Source organism: Atractosteus spatula, chromosome 7, assembly GCF_055471065.1.
Source record: "Atractosteus spatula isolate fAtrSpa1 chromosome 7, fAtrSpa1.hap1, whole genome shotgun sequence".
Classification (NCBI taxonomy): Eukaryota; Metazoa; Chordata; class Actinopteri; order Semionotiformes; family Lepisosteidae; genus Atractosteus; species Atractosteus spatula.
In genome coordinates, this window is record NC_142712.1 from 62,882,107 (window position 1) to 62,889,851 (window position 7,745).

A 7,745-nucleotide genomic window follows, 5' to 3' on the forward strand; every position below is an offset into this window, starting at 1 on the left:
GAGCCCGGCTCCTGCTTCCTTTTCATCCCCCTTCCTCAGCTGAAGGACACAGCCCCCAGCGACATTCACTCTCACCACACAGTCCCGGCTTGTTCTTAAACTGCCCTCCTCTCCAGGCTGCAAAAAGACTTGCTGGCAGCCTTCAGAAAAAAGTTGGGCGCAAGAGGGTGTGGTTTCTGTGCCACGTTTAGAAATTTCAGTTAAGGCACAGCAAGAAACCTGGATATCCACAGCATCTGCAAGCACCAAAAGTGCAAGGAACACGCAGTCTGTTGGCTTCATGTTCTCTGCTTTGTTGTCAAAGTAGCACTGCACTGATATTTACATAGTCAGCAAACACAGCACTAAAGTTCAGCCCAGCACAACATACAGTGTCAGGTCTGGAAATAAATAACTTCTTCAGCATAGTACGTTACATGTAACATGGTCTAAAGGTTTGATTAAAAAAACAGATCAACAGCAGGATTTATGGGTTAAGACTGTAAGAGAGAGTTTGTTTGTTTAACCTTTGGACAGTGTTGGGACACATCTCACTCAAAACAAATGTGCTTTTTATGTGCTTTTAGTTTTATGCCAAAATTGTATTTATCTCTGCAGCATTGCATTTTTTTGGAAAAGAACCAGTTACTGCAGAGTTTCAGAGTGTATTGAATGATTGATTCCTATATCTTAAAAGACCCTGTTAGTTTTTAACAATGCAAGACAAGTTTTCTAGGTAGACCTTTAATGCTTCGGTGGTGAATGGAGTTCTATCTTGGCTGAAACAAGCCATTTCCTGTACTTATCATTTTTGCAGCATGTGCAAAATAATAAAAAAGCAGCCGATAAATTACAAAACATATTTCTTAATCTTTTCAATCTGAATTTTTAACATTTTTGAACATTTTTGACACCAAAGTGTCGCAATCTATACCTGTACCTTTAAAACCTTAAGTTGCTGGTCTATAATGCAAATGTTACTAATTTAAATGCTGTACTGTAAAAAGAGATTAATTTAGAAAACTATGTACTGTAGTACAGTTCCAGTTTTGTAAAGCATGAATAACCTGCTCCATCCTTAAAATGAGAACTGAGCTGTCAGAGCTACTTCTTCACACCCAAGAATAACAGGCAGAATGCTGTGCCACAAATCCGAATGCATGTTTGTTCCTATTTAACGTCACATGCCTGCAGCTGAAGTGGTTCTTTAGGCCTGTCATTTCCTTCTCCTGTGGTGTGATGCAGAATCCTGTGAATGGGAACAGAAGTTCTGAGTCGGGTCCTGCCTGCAGTCTGATCCATTGATGAGCTCCTCCCAGTCTTCAGGCTGAAATATCAACAATGTTTTTGTCTTCAGATTTCATTCCTGAGCCTTACTGGGTAAAACCCTGTAGCAGTACTACTAGAACTATTACTGTACCTGTAGGTTACATAGATGAGCATATCATGTACATAATGCTTCTACAGTATTATATAATATGCATACTGTACTTAATACCAGGTTTATCAGGTAATACTCCAGAATAATATAATTAACATGTATAAATCAATGTTTAAGCCCTTTTTAATTATATTCTTAATTTGACCATTTGACCAGATGTTCCTAGCAAATGTTTCTGCTGCTATTCTTGAAATGTGCTGGAGATTTAGGTCTTTATCTTTTAATTAGTTTCTGTTTTGAGTACTTTTCATCACATTTTCAGCAGATATCTTTTCCAGCTAAGTTCACCATAGCAACCTTATTTAGAAATGTATATTGTAATAATTTATCAGAGAAGGGAATTTTAAGGGGCTTAAAATATTCATGGTAGGCTCGGAGATGATTCAAACCATTGACTTATTTCAGTTAGGTGAAATGACTTACAGTATATACTGTATGCTGTAGCTGTATTTTAATGACCTAGTGCATGTCACAAACCACACTCACCATGGAAGCTGCTGACTCACAAAACATTTATTAATGTCCATTTCCACAAGCCTGGAGACTGGAGATAGGAAGTGCAAAGTTGTGCAAGTAAAATCCGGAACATCTGCTCCTGATATTTGCCACATTGGGGTCACCGTGGATATTGTGTCCTTAGTTGCCCCCAGGGGAATGACTGCTTTGGTGCCCAAAACAGGCTCCAAATTTGAAAAGACAAACAAGCAGATTTTAAAACAACTTGCCTGTAACTATAGCAAAAACTCCATTGCAGATGCAAAATTTCCTCTGAGTGCTTTTTATAGCTGAACAGTTTGACAGTTGTCATTACAGTCATGCATCGTGAGTATGACATTTGTTTGCAATTATGGCTGAACTGAAAGTCGTCTTAGACAAGTACACAATTGGGAGACATTTAGCCTGACTGACGATCCTGTGAAAATGATTTAAATTATATATAATCAAATAAAATGGTTCCAGTGTTTTTTCAACCACGTACACTGCAGACCTTTGTCTTTGTTTAATAGTAGTTAAGTTCCTCAACCACATTACAACAGACAAGGCAAAATCTGCATTTTATTAAAAGAAGCAAGATGGATATTTTGGAATTTACAAAAGAAAATCCACATAGTCGTTTCTGAACACCAGTTTATGCTATTTTGCTTTGGATTTTTAAATGGAGGTTCACCCCACAAAGAAATAGCTCTGGATACCTGTTTGTCAGCGAAGGAGGGCATGTTTGACAGAGGATCTTCTCTGGGACAGAGTTTGTGCCTGCTGAGCCTTCTTCCTCGGTCTTTTAAAGCTCTTTCTCTGAAGATCAGAAAACAAGCAGCAGTGTGAGGCAGCAATGGGATTCTCCTGGTCCCTGTTGGAGTGGAATCTGATTTACCAGCTGTAACACTTTTGTAACATCATCACAGGGTTTTCAAAAACCAACTTAAAAGAGAACCAAGCAGTCAAAGACATAAACTTATATTTATTGTATTAAGAAAGTATTTTAAAGTATACTTAATTTCAGGTTATTTTGTGGTTTGACTTCAGCTCGATTTTGAGCCAAACTTTTATATTTATACTTTTATTCCAAATAAAGTATCAAGATCAAACTTTGCAAGTTGGATGTTGGGTCTAATGACCCACCCAGGAGCACCTAAGGGACCTGCTTATTAAGGATTTCCTATTTATTGATTTTTAACATTCAAAACAGTGCAACTGAGATCACATTATGTTGTTTTTCAGGGTGGTCCTGTTTCTGAACACTGACTGCACCTGAGTTCAATCATGCATTACAAAGTCAGGCAGCAGCAGATGCCTTTCAGGTACCTTCGTACCCCTGTCATTAGGGGTTCGATGAGGCAGACCCCTGCCCACTCCTCGGTGCTGTCCAGAGGGCCAGCGAGAGAGTATCCCAGAGACCCCCTGTGTTCAGGGGGCTGAGCCCTGTTCTGTCTCCAGCCATGCTTCTTCTGCAAGAAGATGGAGAGGGTCTGTTGTGTGGGTAGACTCCAGTTGCAACAGTCATTCTCTGTTTTTTTTAACTTAACTGTGTAACATTTTTTTTGTGCATTTAACTTTTGTTTTACCATTCACAGCTCAGTTTGAAATAGCTGTTATTCGTACACACGCACACGTCCTCTGTTCCATGAGCAGTTGAGACCTGCTTCATTTTCTAGAGACAATCTAACAGATTAAACCGAGGACAGAGAGGATACTTCAGTTTCACCAGTTGTGGAAATGTGTGCAATTTATTATTTTGAACATCTGGTTGGCTGATTTTTACAATTATTCAGCAAAAGCTATTATCAGTGATAGGATTTGTGACTTTATCTTGATTATCCAAAAAGAGTAATCAAGTCATTTATTAGCAGACATGGCATAATGGTCAAACTTTGTTTTGGGAAGGGCAGAGAACAAAGAAGTGGAATCAAGTTTTGATCTTAGATATTGGAAGAATCAATCTGCTATTCATCACCATGCATAAACAGCACAAAGAAATGCCACAATATCATGTTGAATATCACAAAAATGAGATTTAACAATCATCTTCCAAAATTCCAACTATTGAGCACATACTAGCCATTCCATGTCCTAGGAAGAATTGCAGATATATTTGCATGTCTTGTCCAGGCTTGCAGATATGTCAAGCCTATTCAGTATATATTCAGACTCCTGCCAAGCAGGGGTCTGGCAGGTGTGTGGCTCTGCAGAGCAAGCAGATGTGGTACGACTGTGGCGTGCGCATGGCTGTGTTCTGTGATGACGTCCCTGATCTCCAGCACCCTCAGGAAAGCTGTCTCTTGTCTGATGAGAATGGCAGGCAGGCCTGCTGGAGCCCAGAGTCCTGTCTTCTCTGTCTGCACACACTCTGAGAGAAGTGTACTAAAAGCATCTAAAAACTAAAGTGGGAAGCTGTCATTGGTGGAATTCAAAGTTCAAAAAGCTCAAATATCATGTAACATGAACTGTTGCTGTAGCAGAAAAAGACTGCGGTACTTCAATGTAAGAGTCACATTGGCATTTATTTTAATAATGCATTCCCACAGTTTACCCACTCATGGAATGACTGTTATTGTTCATTAACTTGCTGGGACACTTGTTTCATTTCAATTGTGATACAAAAAACAATCAAATTTATCAGGTATAATCTGTGGTATCATTTTTACCACTTTGTCTTAGATACAACTATTTACTATACAGTACTTCTTTGGTTTTTAAAGTGAGAGCTTTATAAGTCAAGTTTAAGCATTGGACTAACGGATCTGTTTTTTTACTGTTCTTCGATCATGCAGAGTTTCTTTTGTACCTTACAGAGCCCTGCCTGCAGTCTCCCACTGTGCAGTGCCTGTGATGAAGCCTACTGATTGTGCTGCCAGTCTGTATGTGTGAACATCACCTTCCAATGGGCCGACAGCTCAGTCCTGTACATCACTCCCTCAAGCATGACGAGAGAGAGGAAGGCTGTCAAGCCCTGAGGTTGTTGTTCACTGGTGTACAAATTCAATCCAACTACAGAAAGCATAGCCATCAAAGGGAAGTAAACTCCCTCCATTGTCATTGTGCACTGCATTTCAAACCAGGAAGTTCGAACTGCAGATTAATCTCAAGAGAAATTAATTTTTGTGTTTTCAATCTCTTGATACGTGATTACAGTACATCGGACAAGGCCGACTAAACAAAATTCAAACCATTTTCATGCCGGTGTTATCTTTTCAGAGAGGCCTGGATGTGCAGAGATTGTCTTACAGCTAAATGTCTGGCACACCTAACAGAATAACACAGGCACAAAAATAAATTATGAACAAACAGGTAAGTATGCTAGAATGCAGTGATCTATCCAGGGAAAGGGAGAAACACAGAAAGCTTGGCTTGTGGCCAGTAGTATTCTACCTGCTTCTCACTTTCCAGGGTAACAGGTGTGACACATTTTCTTCTGGATTCTTCATTCTCAATGGTACAGCAGGATCTGTAAAAAAATCAGGACCAGAAGGAAATTAGCACAGAAGTATCTTCTGTGCATAATCTTCCATGGTTTTACTTTTAGCTACCCGTTAGAGACTGAAACTTTACCTAGTTAACTTTAAACTAGTTTATGCAAATTCTAAATATAAACCTGTGCTTCAGATATGTAAGATATACTCTCTATTCACTAGCAAAGCAGCTCACTGAATAATTCTTTGACAGATTGATCAGTTGTCAGATCTTTATTTTTTTATGTTTTAATATTTGTGATTTTACTTTTTATAGGAGGGGAGAAATTACTGAAACTATGAATCCCCTAACTATCCAGTCTGACTGTATTATGATTTTGGACCACCTTTGTCATCAGACGCAGAAAAGCACATACATGTCTTTACTGATGGCTCGACCTTTGACCTCCAGCGGAGAGTTTCCTGGGACTTGGCTAGAGGTTTGTGCTGTTGAATGAGTGTGGCTGAGCGATCTGCAAGTCACTATGAAATTAAGATATGGGAAAGTTAGACTGTCTCTCTTTGACAAGGTTATGAGGTTTTATAGGCATGTAGCTGTAGCTGTTTAAGTTGAATGTAATTAATTATTTCAGGTATCACCTTATTTTAATTCAAGCAAGCAACTATGGTCTTAAAAGCTTGCTAAAATGTTGTGTTGGGTGTTGTTGTCATGGAAGAAAATGACACCTCCTAAGGTAAATTCTGCTTTATGAAGTTCTGCTGAGCAGATTCATGAAAAATGCCCAGAGTGAACTTCAGCATGCTGCGTTCAATAGTTTGTGCAGTTTGATAACACTTAAATACACGTCAGTGACTCCCTTTGTTGGGCTGCAGGACTAACCTGTCCTTTCCAGCTGTGTGGGGGAATTCCACACAGCTGCTTTGGCAAGTTCTTCCGTCACAGGCCCAGCAGAAAACAAGTCCATATAAGAGGTCTTGGAGGTCACACCAGGCAACCTCTGGCCTGGGAAGAGAAGATGTGGCAGGCAAATGGGAGAACGTCTTAATGAGGTAAACATGGTCGCTGAAATGGGTCCTTGTCCGGCACCCATTCACTGACAAGTATTGAAGCAGAAGGAACTGGACAGTGCCTGTAAAACTAAAATTATTCAAGGAGGGTTTAATGTCAGTTATTTTGTGTTTAACTTTTTTAGGGGAAGGAAGTCGCATTTAATGACTGGACAAGCTAAATACTCCCATCGACCTTGTTATATGTTAAAAAAACATTAAAAACCCCTTACGTCTCCCAAACATCAAGACAAAAAGTATTTTGACCTTTCCCAGCTTTGACAAAAATTTAACAGATTAAATTTAAAAGCGAGCCATTGTTTACCTCTCAGCCATCTTTCCTGATAACATATTCCTAGCCTTAAAAAAATTAAATGTATTTCTTAAATTGTTCTCTAAGTGATAAACTGAAAATGCCCTCTTTTATTTTTAGCCCTGTGACAGCTCTCCACCCACTGTCACTGACCAGGCTCCGAGACTGTGAGCTCCTACAGAGAATTAAATCTGAGAATCACACAGCAGACAGCTTTCTGTGAAACAGAATAGCACAGGCTCATCATCTGCCAGACAGCAGGAACTGTTTTGCATTCAAGGCTGTGGATTTTATCACTTCTGAATCCTGGCATTAATTATTTATTTTTATAATCGCAGCGGTAGTAGCTGTCCTTAGCAAGAGGTAAAATAAAAAATAGTAACAATTCTGATATTCTCTGAAGGAGGACAAAACAAAGCATTCTTGCATTAGTACAAGAATTAGTAAAGAAGTAAAGATGTGCTCCTTTATTACATCTGCGTCTGCTGTCTCCAGATGAGCTTGGTATCGGAGAACCCTCAAGGCTTTCTGAACTAACTGAAGAAGCAAACTTCTGGCGATGTGTTTATTTCAACTACTTTCAGAAATCTTAGGATTTAACTTCACAGTAACTGCACAAAGAAGGAGTCTAACATCTCATTTTCTGCCAGTCTGAAAATTGAAAGGAAATACTTGAGGTGCTTGTAACAAATTAGATGTTTTAAAAAATCAGGAGGTTTTTATATGCCATACCACAAGTGTAAATCACAGCTAATAACTCGGTGAATAGCCAACAAGCTGTAAACACCAGCCAGCACTGTTAGAAGTGGAGGAGCTCTGAATGTTGACATTCAAGAATATTGTACCTCTTCCAAAGTGACAGACAACAAATATTTTGATCTTTCCCAGCTTTAACACTTTTGCCGAGTTTTTGCTTTTACAGCTGTAGATTAAACATACCCTTGGCCATTTTTTGCCCTTGCTCAGTGTCTGTGTCAGCCTGGTGCCCCATCATGCAAATGTCAGCCTGGACTTCTGCTGCTGACTGAGACAAAGAGTGCAGTTAAGAAAATGAAAT

The 7,745-nt window shown here is 39.3% G+C and overlaps 1 long non-coding RNA gene across 1 annotated transcript; it reads right to left on the minus strand.

The window, feature by feature from the left end:
• Window positions 1-2,632: 2,632 nt before the first annotated feature.
• On the minus strand, window positions 2,633-5,367 carry LOC148831615 (uncharacterized). The gene is made up of 3 exons (XR_016091304.1): window positions 5,288-5,367; window positions 3,224-3,366; window positions 2,633-2,713 (listed from the first exon to the last, which is right to left on the minus strand). It is a non-coding gene; the product is annotated as an uncharacterized LOC148831615 (long non-coding RNA).
• Window positions 5,368-7,745: the final 2,378 nt, after the last annotated feature.